At 44.6% G+C, this 13,936-nt stretch overlaps 1 long non-coding RNA gene across 1 annotated transcript in view; it reads left to right on the top strand.

The window, feature by feature from the left end:
* The first annotated feature begins 9,052 nt into the window (after window positions 1-9,052).
* Window positions 9,053-13,936, top strand: part of LOC125483325 — an 18,904-nt gene continuing 14,020 nt past the window's right edge. Inside the window, exon 1 of the long non-coding RNA XR_007262278.1 lies at window positions 9,053-9,159. This is a non-coding gene — a long non-coding RNA (uncharacterized LOC125483325). The remainder of the gene's footprint in view (window positions 9,160-13,936) is intronic.

The raw sequence follows: 13,936 nt of genomic DNA, 5'->3' as shown, positions 1-13,936 counted from the left end.
TCCCCTCCCCCTTTTCTGATGAAGGGTCTAGGCCCGAAACGTCAGCCTCTCTGCTCCTATGATGCTGCTTGGCCTGCTGTGTTCATACAGCCCTGCACCTTGTTGTCTCGGATTCTCCAGCATCTGCAGTTCCTACTATCTCTGATTCAACCTTCTGCTACAGTTTAGTTAATCTGGCTCACACACAATCTCATGATTACAGGTTGATAAAACATGGAGCTTGAGGAGCACAGTGTCCGAGGAGCTGGAAAGTCAATGTTTCGGGTTGGGACCCTTCTTCAGAAATGGGGAAGGGGAAGGGAGCTCAGAAATAAATAGAGGGAGGGGGGTGGGGCTGAGGGAAGGTAGGTGGGGTGGTGATAGGTGGATGCAGGTAGGGGGTTGTAGAGATTGTTCAGTGGGAAGGGTGAGGTGGATAGGTGAGAAGGAAGATGGGCAGGTAATGTCAGATCAAGGAGGTGGGGTGAGAGGGAGGGTTGGTCATGGGATGGGTCTGGGGGTGGGGAGACTTTGAAGCTGGTGAACTCGGTGTTGAGGCCAATGGGCTGTAAGCTCCTGAGGTGGTATATAAGGTGTTGTTCCTCCAGTTTACGTGTAGCCTCATTGTGACAGTGGGGGAGGCCCAAGATGGACATGTCACCAAGGGAGTGGGAGGAGGAGTTGAAATGGCTGGCAACTGGAAGATGTTGATTGGAACGTACAGAGCGCAGATGCTCTGCGAATCAGTCACCGATTCTGCGCTTGGTCTCACCGATATAGAGGAGAGCACATCAGGAACGGATACAATAGACCAGGTTAGAAGATGTACAGGTGAATCCATTTCAGATTTGGAATGATTATTTGAGGTGTTGGACAGAGGTCAGAGGGGAGGTGTAGGGGCATGTATAGCTCTTCCTACAGTTGCAGAGAAAGGTGCTGGGTGTGGTGGAAGGGTTGGTGGGGAGTGTGGAGCAGACGAGGGAGTCACGGTGTGACTGGTGCGTACGGAAAGCAGATAGGGGTGGGAAAGGGAATATCTCTTTGGTGGTGGGGGTCTGATTGCAGGTGATGGAAATGGTGGAGGATGATGCGTTGGATGTGGAGATTGGTGGGATGGTATGTGAGGACCAGGGGGATGCTATCCTTATTGTTGTTGGGGGAGGGGGTTTGAGGGCAGAAGTGTGGGAAATGCAGGAGATGTGGTTGAGGGCATTATGAATCACTGGAAAGGAAAAGTTACGGTCCTTGAAGTAGGAGGACATCTGGGATGTCTGAGAGTGGAACGCTTCAAACCGGGAGCACATACGGTGGAGGCAGAGGAATTGGGAGTACGGGATCGCATTTTTGCAGGAAGGTGGGTGAGAGGCGGGGTAGTCTAGGTAGCTATGGGAGTCGGTGGGTTTGAAATAGAAGTCAGTGCTGAGTTGGTTGCCAGAGATGGAGATGGAGAGGTTCAGGAAGGGAGGGAGATGTTGGAGCTGGTCCAGGTGAATTTCAGGTCGGGGTGAAAGGTGTTGGTGAGTGGATGAACTGTTCGAGCTCCTCATGGGAGCAAGAGACAGCACTGATACAGTCATCAATATAGCGGAGGAAGAGGTGAGGGATGATGCCGCTGTAACAGTGGAAGAGGAACTGTAGCACATATCCTACAAAGAGGCAGGCATAGCTCAGGCCCATATGGGTGCCCATAACCACCCCTTTAGTTGGTAGGAAGTGAGAGGAATTACAGGAGAAGTTGTTCAAGGTAAGGAAAAGTTCTGTTAAGCAGATGAGAGTGTCTCTGAATCACCTGCACACAGACACAAACTCACTAATACATTGAATATGCATCCGAACCCACTGCTCCAGACGAATGAATCACAAGTACATAAAAATACCGATTGACTCATGCACACACCACAGATAACAGGCAGACACACAGACCAACTGTTCCATATCTCCAGATCAATATTACACATATAAAACTCACAGTTACAGATCTCTGAATCACTCATGCACATAAACACTGTTACAAATCACAGCAACACACACACACAAACCCAACATTACAGATCACAGCAACACACACAAACCCATTGTATAGATCACTCCATCTCTCTCTCTCTCGCACACACACAAACACACACACACGCAAACACACGCACAGATACACACAAATACACTCACACACAAAAATACACCCATACACACGCGCGCACACACGCATGCACACGGTTACAGATCACTGCATTCATTGATAATGAGGAGTAATTGACACGGAAACATATCAAAAGGAAATCTCATGTACAAGCCACATGTTGTGACACTTCAAACAAGTGCTCTTTGTAGAATTACATGAAATGTACCCTAAATGTCCTCGACTCGACTGTAACAAGGAATGGTTCTCCCTTCTGTCCTTTCCTTCCCGGTACTCCCTGTGGGAACAATAGAAAATGAAAATGTTGTCAACAGATCAGTCTTTGTGCTCCTGCAGCCTCCTGGACTCACAATTGATTGCTGCAATTTCAGATCATAACCACTATTCCCATTTTCTCTGATACCAGATGTTGATAATGGATCTGCTGTTTACCATTTCCATGTCTTGATCTTCTTTTATTTACTTTTTTCTCCCATCACCAATCCCTTTCACTTTACACCATCAACCCTTTTATCACTTAATGACTTCTTTTGTCCTTTAATTACTCCTTTTGTTATTTAATCACATGCATCTTCCTCTTTCTTCTGACCATGTCAAACCTGCTCCATCTCGAACCATAGACAACAAGGTGCAGGGCTGGATGAACACAGCAGGCCAAGCAGCATCATAGGAGCAGAGAGGCTGACGTTTCGGGCCTAGACCCTTCATCAGAAAAGGGGGAGGGGAAGGGGGTTTTGAAATAAATAGGGAGAGAGTGGGAGGCGGATAGAAGAGGGATAGAGGAGAGGATAGGTGGAGAGGCGAGAGAGTTGCAGTGGGAGAGAGATCCCTTGAGGTTTGTCCGGAGGGAGGAGGGTAACTTCTTCAGATTAGGCATCCTTAGAAGAGGCTTCGCAGTGGGGTTAAAATTGAATCAGAGATAGTAGGAACTGCAGATGCTGGAGAATCCGAGACAACAAGGTGCAGGGCTGGATGAACACAGCAGGCCAAGCAGCATCATAGGAGCAGAGAGGCTGACGTTTCGGGCCTAGACCCTTCATCAGAAAAGGGGGAGGGGAAGGGGGTTTTGAAATAAATAGGGAGAGAGTGGGAGGCGGATAGAAGAGGGATAGAGGAGAGGATAGGTGGAGAGGAAACAAACAGGTAGAATTGCAGTGGGAGAGAGATCCCTTGAGGTTTGTCCGGAGGGAGGAGGGTAACTTCTTCAGGTTAGGCATCCTCGAACCATTTCCAGTTAAACAGGCATCAACCTGAAATGTTGTGCCTCTGTTTTTTCCTCTCTCCACAGATGCTGCTTGACTTTGTGGAGTATTTCCAGCACTTTCAGTTTATATTTCAATTTTCCAGCATCAGAAATAATTTACATTTGTTTCTGAATCTGGCCTGTTCTGTCATGTGTAAAGTACAAAACAAAGAACAAGTTTTCATTTGTACTTTAGAAGGGAATATGTGATAGCTACAGCAACGCTACAGACCCTCATAGACTCAGTGACATGGGCACGGTTCAAAATATTGATTGTTCCAAGGGCTACTCTTGAGATTTTCTTGAAGGCTTCTTTTTGGTTTTAAGGAGCTCCTTTTCATTCTCATTCACTCCTCCTTTAGGTGATGAAGTCAAGCAGAAACATTAGTTTCTCTATTTATGCTGATTTGTGTTACCTGAACTCAAACAGAGGCAAATGTAGAAGCATTCAACAATCTTATCAAAAATGATCACTGTTCCATTAAACAGAAATCCACAACACTTACATTTTCCAGACACCACAGCACTTACAATGACAGAAGGTAACAACCATAAGCTAGCCACATTTTTGTCTAAATTAACAAACATACATCTGTATGGACAAAGAAAAAGCCTATTACCCTATATATTCTTTCTGTCGGCTGGTGAATTCAATTAAGGGCAATTGGATGTGTGTCTCTAACATAGTCACTGTATAAAACATAGTCTAAGGTAATTCATGGCATATGAGAAGCTTTAAGATGTGATAAACACATAAGTGCAAACCCTCATGAAATAAAACTGTTCAGTACTATTTATCCAGTTGACATATGTTCATGACAATAGCATCCACCACATTCTTTCCTATATTGTAGCTGCTGAACTTCTGCAGCCTTAAACTAGAGAATCCACTATCATTTGCAAAGAAGTGACTTCAAGCTTTTCTGGCTCCAGGCTAGTTGAGTATTCCTTTGTTGAAAGGTTTAGAACTTTCTCTTCCCTTGCAGCTCCGCCCCCCCCCCCCACCCCAACTTTAGCAGCCTTCCTTTCCCCCAACACCCACAGCAAACATGGGTGAGGAACAGTCTGTGATTCGAAGAGCAGGAGTCAGATACTCTGATTGTTCCATATATGGCTGGGCATCAAATTTTCTCTGATTAGTCACAGGAACGAGCAAACCTTCCTGGCCACTTTCAGATTTCAAGATGAATTCAACTGTCACCCATGTATGCTTTGTGTGCTGGGCATTTGGCATCTCAAACAGGGCCTGCAATATTAACAGCTCCAGTCTATGATGCAGAACCCTACTAAATTACAATTTAGGGAGACAAATAGCCTAAATAAATTCCAATTAATTACTCGAAGAAATGGGGCTGGATTTCAGAATTTCGAGAGATGGCAGTCCCAAGTGACCAATATTCGCATCAACACCTAAACAGTTGACTTTGGAAAATTAAGTGGAAAATGTTGAGGTTGCAGGATTCCCTTTCAATGCAGTAAGTTTTTTTTTAACACAGTGATTAGTCATGATTTGGAATGTACCATTTGGAAAAGTATGGAAGCCAATTCAAGACTAACTTTCTGAAGAGAAGTGGGAAAATGCTTGCAGGGCTGGGGGGAGGAAGAGCAAGGGAGTGGAGCTAACTGGAATGCAAAGTCTTGATGGACCGAACGGACTCTTCCTGTGCTCTAAGGCTCTTTGTGATTGTCTTACAATTAGAAAGGGAAGCACACGATTTGAAGTCACGCAGGCATTTTAACCCAGGCTGCCTTTCTCTGTTCTGCTAACCATATTCGCTCTCATCCAGTACATAGTCTATTTCAAAAAAGAAACATTTACTCACAGGAATGCCGAACAAACCAGGGGATCCAGGTTGTCCCGCTGCACCAGGATCTCCTCTTGTCCCATTGCAGCCATCATGTCCAGGAGGTCCCCTGGGGCCTGGCTGTCCTGGGTGACCCTAAAGCAGTGGCAGTTTCAGCACAAAGTCATTCATCCAGTATAGAGAAGGCAGTTCAGCTGTTCCTACTAAATCATAAGCTCAAGGAACTAACTTTTAATCAAAAAACAAACATCTCTCCAGGGATTATAATGAGTTCCCTGATTGGGGCTGTTATGCTGGTGAAATCAGATGGGTCTGCCTGACAGACAGAAAGGAGAGTGTCAGAGATGCTGGAGTTGGGAGTTGACTCTGAATGAGGCAGGACAAAAGTGAAGGACTGCTCATGAGTAAATAAACGGTGACTTAGTGATGGACACCAGCTTCTGTGGGAGTTATTTCAATCTCCTTTCCTTCAAGTCCAACAATAGGTCATAGAAAATGACGTCGAGGCTCAATTTGCAGAAGCTGCATTCAGTTCTGGGACGCTGCACCTCAGGAAGAACAGATTTATCAGAGATTAAAAGGTTAATAAGAGGATAGTTAAGGCTAATATCCTCTCAAGTTTAACAGGTTAGGGGCTCAACAAGCTGAGGTATTTATTAGACAAGTTAGTCGGGTTGATAGAGATGTTTCTGGTGGAGAGTCTAGGACAGTACAGGGGAGCACAAATGTAACTTTCGAGCCTGGCGATTAAAGGTAATGTCAGAAGCACTTCACACAAAAGGGGACAGGAAATCAGGAACTGTCTCTCTCTTTACAGGAATCTCTGAATGAAGCAATCACATTGCTTCCTGGGAGGTATGACACAGAGAAACTACTTCCTCTGGTGATTGGAAACTCCAAGGAGTTTAAAGGGTTTAAAGGATGAGGACTGTTGCATTATCTTTGTTTACCTTTCTTTGAGTTTACACATTTCATCTGACTGAGATGCTTAAAGGAATCCCACAGGGTAAGAGGCAGGAGAGCCATTACAGATAGACTCTGACTGAGTACTTACCGGTATTCCATCATTGCCTGCAAACCCGGGCACTCCCATTGGTCCCTGTGTTAAAATGAGAAGGAGGTGAAATCAGACAGGAAAACTAGCCAATGAAGTTGTAACTCACACGTTAGCAGTAACATGGACCAAGGTGGCTCTAGGGCTAGAGATAACAGCTGGACTGTCCCAGTTTGGAATAGTCCATGTGGAATGCATGCTGAGATTGGCGGGTATGTTGGAGACAGGCAGTAACTGGGAATTGAGCCTGGAATGGTGGAATGCCAGATTTCTGATCTTCTTCAGTGGTCATCCAATAAAGGCACAACACAGTGGGACCCTTGTGTTTGGGGAATACAATCAGCTCTGTCACCCAGTCACCCTGATGCCCTTTCCCTGTGGATCAGTCTAATTGATTAGACAGTGTGACCCAGAGATGGGAGGGCTGCCTCATTGATGGTGGTTGGGAAACAGGCAATCACTCAGGGTTGAAGATGGGCATTAGTAATCCCTCCAAGCTTATCCTGAAATGTCCCGTCCTATTGATGGGAGGTCAGAAGAATCTCACCCAGGTGGAGTAAACTGTAGGAAGGGCAGGAATTTGAGGAAATTGCTTCTTTGATTAAAGTCTGCCATATTCTGAGGTTGAGGAGGAGTCTGGGAGATGCTAAGATACATCTCAAGATCCCAAATGGGGGCATATCTGGGTAATGGACCTTATCCTTAGCACATCCCAGAGTGATGTACTCCAATTGAGAAGCCTCAGGAAAAGCCCCAAGCAATCAACAAGTGAAGATCATAGTCCCCAGAATATCCCTATTGATCCTGAGAGTGTCCCTTTACACTGGATCATCGATGCCAGGAATATCCCTTTCATAACAGGTGACCCTTAATGCCATTGACCCCCGTATGTCCCTTTAATTACAGTGTCCGTTTAATAAGTTCCTTTACTTCAGAGAGCTGCCCCCTCTGTTCTGCTGGATCAGAAGAGGGACCAGGAGTGTGTGGCTCTGCCCCTCTCCGGGTTAGTGAGATCAATGTCATGAGGTTGTGGGTGTCACTACATCCCCAAGTTTTCACTAGAGCCAGAAAACCCAGCTTCACAAACTCTTCCTTCAATCTAATTGCACTGGGAAACACCAGAGATATTTCTAGCAGCGTCAGAGCAATTTCTGGCTGGAACATGCTTGGGTTATGATCGAGCTACATTTTGATCAAGGATTTCCACTGTGCGTTCGTAGAAGGTAAACTTGCTAAAAGTTGATCCTTCCTCATCTCCGTTTCCCATGTTATGTTGGCAACTGAGTTGAAACTGGGTGATAATGATTGCAGGGAATGATGGCTGGGTTCAACTGTGAAGCAACAGACCAAGTGATAACTCCCCAGTCCCCTTCCTCTCATCCACGGCTGAATGGAACATCAAATCATTTCAAACCCCACAGGCCAATTCAGATTCAACTTCAACTTGATGGTGAATTAATTCCAGTAATTAAGGAAAATTAGGAGAATGTCCATTTAGTTAATGCCCTGATGTCACAAAGGTTTACACAGAAACATTGAGCCCTCTAACTGTTCTGTTTCTCTGATCAGCACAAATGATTGTTTTATAGGAACCTTGTCTCCTGTTTGTCCAGTCAATCCAGGTTTGCCTCGGTCTCCTTTCGCTCCTTTATGTCCAGGAACTCCCTGACGTCCCGGAGGCCCAGGGGGTCCTTGAGGTCCTTGAGATCCTGGCACACCTGGCCGGCCCTGGAATAAAAATTCATCTATCAACCAATGGCAGGCAAAACACATTTTAGACAGGAGACTCGAGATACAATGCGATTCCAGGTATAGGTAGGCTCTAGATACAGCATGGCCCATGCTACAGCATGTCTCTAGATACAGGAGAATCCAATATAGTTTGGCTCTCAGACAAGGAGATGCCTGTTACAGGGAGACTCCAGGTACAGGAAAACTCCAGGTACAGAGAGAGACTCCAGGTACGGGGAGATTCCTGGTATGAGTTGTCGGTTCAGTGGTTTGGGGTGGGAGAGGAGGTGGATATCAGGTAGAACGGGTGAGGGGTCACTTCAGGGCTTTGTGTTGGGGAGATGTTGGGATTGTTGGGTAACGGTGTGTCAGGGGACAGAAGGTGTCATTAAGGGGCAGAACAGTGCTTATTCAGGTGCTCAGTTTAATAGTCACAAAGATGTTCAGGTTAGGTGGATTGACCATGTGAAATACGCGGTTACAGGGATGGGGTTTGTGGGGGGGTGCATCTGGGTAGGATGCTCATCGGAGGATCGGTGCAGACCTGATGGGCTGAATGGCCTCTTTCCACAGTGTAGGGATTCTATAATTCTGTGACTTTGTGAAGCACAGACAAGGCCTCAACACTCAGGTGAATGGCGTTCCTTCCCAAAAAGCGTTTTGCAGTACATTTCTCACCTTGTTGTAAAAACCAATGCTCTAAGGGACTTTATCGAATGGCTCCAGACACAGAGAAATTACCCTGAAGAAATTTCAGCTTCCCAGCCATCCCCATGGAGTCAGGTACGTTGGGATTTCTGCATGGTCCCTACATGAATCCGCTGTAGTAACAACGTGGGAATTTCAGGACCATTATCTTCATGCACGGATTTGTCTGATTATAGTTTCTAGACTGAAGGCTGTTTTGTGCAACAGAATCGCGTAATTCTTTCGCAAAAGATAAAAGATTCAAAGAACCTCAAGTCAGATGATGGATTGCTTCATTTTGGGAAAGATCAATGACTGCAATTAATAGCAATTCCACAAGATGGCAGTGGCAAGCCGGCAAGGTTTAAAGGAGCCAATGTCTGAGATTCTCCAAGCACCGGAAATGCTACAGTGATCAACATGTTCCTTTTACATTCTCTTTTCCTTCTGTTACTTGTGCTATGGGAAGCCCCTTATTTCCGCCTCAACATTATTAATTCTGAATGGCAGCAGCTACAGCTCGGTAAGTAACACTTTTACCACAGTCAGAAATCACACGACACCAGGTTATAGTCCAACAGGTTTATTTGAATTCACAAGATTTTGGGGTGCTGCTCCTTCGTCAGATGAAGTGGAAGGACATGCACGGGCACAGAATTTATACGCAGAGAGATAATGACAAGCTCTGCAGAATCTTGATGCCTATGTTGATATGCAAGATCTTCTTGCCATTATCTCTCTGCATATAAATTTTGTGCCAGTGTGCTTCCCTCCACTTCGTCTGACAGAGGAGCAGTGCTATGAAAGCTTGTGATTTCAAATAAACCTGTTGGACTATAATCTGGTGTGCCTTCTGAGTTTGTCTACGCTAGTCCAACACTGGTACCTCGGCACCATTTTACCATGGTGTCAGTCGGTCTTGGAGTTCAAGTCCCACTCTGCATAACCCAGGCTGTCACTGCGAATGCACTGCTGGGGGAGTGCCGCACAGCCTGATGATTGGTACTGAAGGGAGTGCGTCACTGTTGCAGGGTCAGTACTGAGGAATTCGTGGGGAGATAAAATTATTGAGGATCAGAAAGAGGCCATTCAGCCCATTGTGTCTGTACCAGCTCTATTATCCAGTCTGCCTCTAATACCTAGTGCCAATCTCCTGCCTTTTCCCATATCTCTGTACACCACTTCCATCCAAATAATCATCCAAACCCCTTTTAAATGAGTCTGTTGAACCTGCCTCCACCATATTTCCAGGTACTATATTCCATACTGGAATTACTCGCTGTGTGAAACCTTTTCTTTCTCATTTTTTTATTCATTCACAGGATGAGGGTGTGGCTGGCTAGGCCAGCATTTATTGCCCATCCCTAATTACCCAGAGGGCAGTTAAGAGTCAACCACATTGCTGTGGGTCAGGACATGTAGGCCAGACCAGGTAAGGATGGCAGTTTCCTTCCCTAAAGGACATTAGTGAGCCAGATGGGTTTTTCCAACAATTGACATTAGTCATCGCTAGATTCTTAATTCCAGATATTTATTGAATTCAAATTCCACCAACTGTCTTGCTTCATTCACACATCACTTTAAATCTATGCCCTCCTGTTCTTGATTCTTTTACAAGTGGAAACAGATTTTCCTGATCTTCTCTGTCTAGTCTGCTCATGGTTTTAAAAATCTCTTTCAAATCTCCCCTCAGCTTGCTTCTCTCCAAAGAGAACCACTCCAACTTCTTAGATCTATCTTCATAACGAAAGCTTCTTATCTTGGGAGCCATTCTTGGAAATCATTTCTTAAAAATATTCACATCTTTCCAATAACGTGGCATCCACACTATACATAATACTCTAGCTGAGGTCTAACAAGTGTCATGCACAAATACAACATTAGCTCCCTGCTCTTGTATGCCCTTACTAACAAAGCTGAGGACACTGTCTGATTTATTTACTGCTCTCTCTCTCCACCTTTAATATCACTTTCAATGATGTTTGCACGTACACGCCCAGATCCCTCGCCTCCGGCACCTTCTTTAGTAATATATCCCCTATTTTATATTGTTTTCCAATATCCTTCCAACCAAAGTGCATCACCTCCCACTTCTCTGCATTGAACCTCATTTGCTACCTCTCCATCCACTCCACCAACTTCAATGATCTTTTGGAGTCACTGTTCTTCTCTCCATTTACAATTCGCCCAAGTTTAGTGTCATTCGCAAACTTGGAAATTATCCCCTTTATATTAGCTGCTAGTCTTTCTCAGTTTCTCCTTGCTTTTCTTATTTGCTTTTTTTAACCTCTCCCTGAAACCTACAGTATTCCTATTGATTCTCAATTGTATTTTCTGTCATTAGTCACAATGAATGACTTCTTTCTCACGACTGACTTTTGTTTTGAGGAGTCTACAATATCGAGTATACAATTTGAAAGAGAGGGAGATCACAACTCAGTAAAAATTCTCTTTGCGATCACTGCGTACTGTTCTCGTTGAATTAGACTTAGCAGGAAGGAGATTTGCCAGGCCATAGAACATGAGGTCTGTTTACAGGAATGGCTAGCAACACTGAGGTGGGATGAGATTTGAAAACTCCAAAACCAACACATGGAAAAATCTGTCCTTTGTATGTTCACAGTTTAGATCTATCCCGGATAATTATTTTTCCATCTTTCTGCATTTGAAAGGTTTCTTTTCCCAGATGATGTGGTAAGCAAGGAACAGGAAGGAGAAATTGTACTGATTCAGACAGAGTATGAGTTCTGAAAGATGCAAAGCTTTCTGGATGTTTTATATGGAGAGGATGTGAAGGAAATCATCTCAGAACGCAGCATGTTCTACAGCTTCAGGGCAATAAACATCACCATTAGCTGGGACTACACAGGATTATGAAGGGTACACAGCACAGAAACAGCCAAACAATCCATTTGTACTTCACTCAATCTCTCATGTTTCTTCATCTAAACTTATCATCATTACAATCTACCCCTTCTTCCACATATTTGCGTTTAGTTTCCCATTAAATTCTGGGTAAAGACTTTTTTTTATGAATTCCCAAGTGGATTTCTTGGTGACTATTTTGTGTTGGTGGCCTCTATGCCTGATATTTCCACAGCAGAAGGCATCCTTTCGCTACCCAATCTATTCAAAACCTTTCATAATTTTAAGGAACTCTATCAGTTCTCCCCTCAGTCTACTTTATTCAAGTGAGAAGACAGGGAGTTTGTGGATCATTTCCAGATATGTAAATCCATGATATCATCTTGGTACATCTCCTGTTTAGTGCCTATATACCCTTTTTAATAACATGGCGACCAGAATGATATGCAGTACTCCAAATGTAGTCTGAACAGGGCTTGATATATTGAAATAATTACCCTGACTTGGTGTATAATTGGCCACGAGTAGTTTTGGTGGAATACTGGGGACATCTTGGCACCAGACTCCTCTCACCCAGGAACCCTGAAAACTGGGCAGAGAATGTGCATCAAACAATAAGTAACAATGTGAAGAGAAACCTGGAATAAAAATTCAATCTGAGGCAATGGCAGAGGAACAGAGTTATGGAACAAACAAATGTTCCCTGCTAAAGGCTTTCACTGATGGGGCTGTCATACATTTTGTTTGGTAATATGAACCATCTGTGCCTGATATTTTAAAAAAAGTTTGCAGCGGCAGTGAGCTGTAAAGTTAACTTCAGGAAAAATGATGTTAATGCCAGGGATTACAGGAGGTGTTTCTTATATGAATATTGTAGCCAAGAGTGTGTTACCATTTACTTTGTGAAGCAACAAGTCAAGTGTGATGAAAACTCTGGAAGAAAACTGCTGGAGTATACAGATGTGAAATTGAAATTAGTGAATGAAATTCCAGGTAAGTTGCTTTCCTGCAGGATTTCTCTGGGAATATTGTGGGAATTTGGATTCTGACAGCACACTGTAGAACTTCCACAAATAAATCTCACATTCTCCAGAGAACTGGAAGAAACCCATCCTCTCTGAAAGTTACAGACCCACTACCTGGACTATTGCCAGCCCACGTTCCTTTCCCAGTTTGTTTCATTGCTCACAGCTGTAAAGTAGAGGGAATGCAGAGTAAATAAAGCAGCAGGAATTGGGCAGAACACAGGGAGGGTTAATAAACACAAGAACTACACTGCTGGAACTCTACAAACTACCCCTAGTGCCAAACTTGCCAACACACTTCAGCGTCCAAGTCAAAACACAGTAAAGTCATGCAAAACAAAAGCTCTTTTCTTACTTCATGGCCTTAAGAAAGTTGCTTTGTACTTGATACCGCAAGGACTGAGCCACTCTCAGTGCAGAGGGGAGAGCAAAGGACCAAAAAACTGGACAATGTTCAGATGACTCCACAATCCCAAGTCCCCATCTCCCCAAGTCCTCACCTCCTTGAAACTCTCTTTCTCTCCAAGACGCCCCTCCCTTAAGCACCCTCTCCTCACGGCCCTCCCATCTCTGATCCCTCTCCTGGAGCACCATCTCCCCATCTCTTCCTTTCCTTGGATCCCCTTGTCTCAAAGGCCTGTCTACAAACCCCTATTCCTCCATCTCCCTACACCCCTTCTCCCTCTCCATTCTGCTACCTTCTTTCAAACAACACTCTCCACAAGCCCTAAATTCCTGAACCTCATCTCCACAAACCTCCTCTCTCTCTGGCATTTGGTCAAACTGTAGTAAACGTCTCACTGTGCTATATGCTCTCACTGTGATTACACTGCATTGCAACCTTTGCTGTCAGTCTACTATAGGCCCTTACTTCAGTATATACAAAAACTGTTGCTCTGCCCAGCTGACTGGTATATTGATACCCTGCTGCACTTTACAGCTATCCTCCTCATTATTTACCAACCCACCCATTTTCATGTCACCTGCACACTTCTTGAACATACCTTCTTTCTTTAATTCAAAAGTATGCACGTATACCACAAACAGCATGGACCCCAGCACTGAGCCCTGTGGAACCCTACGGGAAACAGACTTTCCAGTCACAGAAACATGCCTTTGCCATTACCCTCTGTTTCCTGCCTCTCAGCCAATTTTTGATCCAACACGCCACTTTGTCTGGGATCCCACGGGCTCTTACTTTCTTGACCAGTCTGCCAATGAGGGACCTTATCAAAAAACTTGCTAAAGTACATGTGGACCACATCAAAAGCATTATCTTTGTCAACAGAGATAGTAGGAACTGCAGATGCTGGAAAATCTGAGATAACAAGGTGTAGAGCTGGATGAACACAGCAGGCCAAGCAGCATCATAGGAGCAGGAAGGCTGACGTTTCGGGCCTAGACCCTTCT

Source organism: Rhincodon typus, chromosome 6 (assembly GCF_021869965.1).
Source record: "Rhincodon typus isolate 14 chromosome 6, sRhiTyp1.1, whole genome shotgun sequence".
In the NCBI taxonomy this organism is placed as follows: domain Eukaryota; kingdom Metazoa; phylum Chordata; class Chondrichthyes; order Orectolobiformes; family Rhincodontidae; genus Rhincodon; species Rhincodon typus.
The sequence above is the reverse complement of the archived record's forward strand: the minus strand, read 5'-3'. Positions and strand labels throughout refer to the sequence as shown.